The sequence below is a fragment of the Selaginella moellendorffii genome, unplaced genomic scaffold (assembly GCF_000143415.4).
Source record: "Selaginella moellendorffii unplaced genomic scaffold, v1.0 SELMOscaffold_20, whole genome shotgun sequence".
Classification (NCBI taxonomy): domain Eukaryota; kingdom Viridiplantae; phylum Streptophyta; class Lycopodiopsida; order Selaginellales; family Selaginellaceae; genus Selaginella; species Selaginella moellendorffii.
The window spans coordinates 1,430,160-1,431,939 of record NW_003314281.1 but is presented as its reverse complement, the minus strand read 5'-3'; the positions used below and the strand labels follow the sequence as shown (position 1 = coordinate 1,431,939).

The window sequence follows — 1,780 nt, the reverse complement described above, 5'->3', positions numbered from 1 at the left end:
ATTTTTTTCCCCTTTTTCCCCTTTTTTTTTTTTTCCCCTTTCCCTTTTTTTTTTTTTCCCTTTCCCCCCTTTTTTTTTTTTCCCTTTTCCTTTTTTCCCTTTTCCTTTTCCCCCTTTTTTTTTTTTTCCTTTTCCCATTTTTCCTTTTATTTTTTTTTTCCTTATTTACATATTTTTTATACATATCCTTATGTCCATATTCATATATTCATATACATATATACATATATATATACATATACATATGTACATATACATATATACATATACATATATACATATACATATATACATATATATATACATATATATATGTACATATACATATATATATATGTATATACATATATATATATACATATGTATGTACATATGTATGTATGTACATATGTATGTTATATACATATGTATGTATGTATGTATGTATGTATGTATAAGGTCAAGTGTACAGCTACGATGCCATATACTAATATTAGCATAATGGGATTTTTGTAACCTTAGATTAGTTTCAATCCAGACCTCTTGCTCTTGTATATAAACTAGGGTTTTTTAGGCTAATTGATATGCATATTTTCTATATTCATATTCCAAGCACTCACATTGGTGGAGGTGAGGGGCACCTTTGATTGTCCCTAAGGAGTGTTTAGATTTAGAATTTTGGTTTAAATATAATCTTTGCATCGTCTAGATTTAGCTTTTTCCATTTTCTTTTATTTTGTTCTTTCCTTTTAGGATTTTAGTTTAGATTTAGCTTTTTGCATTGTTTAAATCCACCATTTCCTTCTAGCTTTTTGTCATTTCTCTTCTTTTGCTCTTTCTTTTTCATTCATCTTCATGGTAAATCAGCAATCTCCTCCTTTGACTCTAGAGCAATAGTTGGTATAATTGTTTGATGCTATGCGCTTGCAATTGAACAACTAAACTTAGTTGATGGCAACATTCACGGCATGTGGTACAACTCCTCCTACTTTTGGTGCCAATTCTCACGTTCAGCCGGAGTTTTTTCGTGGGAATCCTAGAAATGTGTACCATTGGTTCGATCACTTCACCATGATTGCCACATACCATTCTTGGGATGATACTTGACATTTGTGTGAGTTTCCCATATGTTTCCAAGGGACGGCATTGCAGTGGTACAATGGTTTGAGCACAGCCACTTGTGGGGATTAGAGTGTTCTCTTGTACGTTTTCAAACGTGCCTTTGAATATGCCGACAATTGTGATGATGCCTTCCAACAATTGCATTGTCTTTGCCAAGGGCCATCTGAGTCAGTGATGCAATTTAGCATTTGTTTCCGAAGTTTTTTGCTTCGTGCAGAGCCAAACATGTTGGAGTGAATCAAGCTAGGAATGTTATTGTAGTGCACCTGAATTTGGAGCCAAACTCCAAGCCCGTTGCGTTACGAAACGAGGGTCCGGTACAATCCCACGAGCACCAACTCCCCGTATCTAGCACCTGCACGCAAAATGGTGTCAGACGGAGTCTGACACCATTTTAGCATACCGGTGGCCTAACGTGAGGAGGAGGGTACCCCACCGACTAGAGCAATGTGGAGCTTGGGCTTAGACCCAAGCCGGACGCAGAATAAGGAGCGACACAGCCCAGCAGGAGCCAAACTAATGTCTCAAGTGGTTTAACATGCATTCCAACCACTATCCCTACTATCCCCACAACCCCCTTGTAACACACTTTATCTTTCTCCCCTTAAGCCAACTAAAAAAGGGGCAATTGCTTGATGAGAAGCCCTTAGTGGCTATTTTATCCCCATTTATCCCCCAA

The 1,780-nt window shown here is 37.0% G+C and overlaps 1 protein-coding gene across 1 annotated transcript in view; it reads left to right on the top strand.

Moving 5' to 3' along the window:
• The window catches only part of LOC112347280, a 5,375-nt gene that overhangs the window by 2,555 nt on the left and 1,040 nt on the right, over window positions 1-1,780 (top strand). The window lies entirely within an intron of this gene.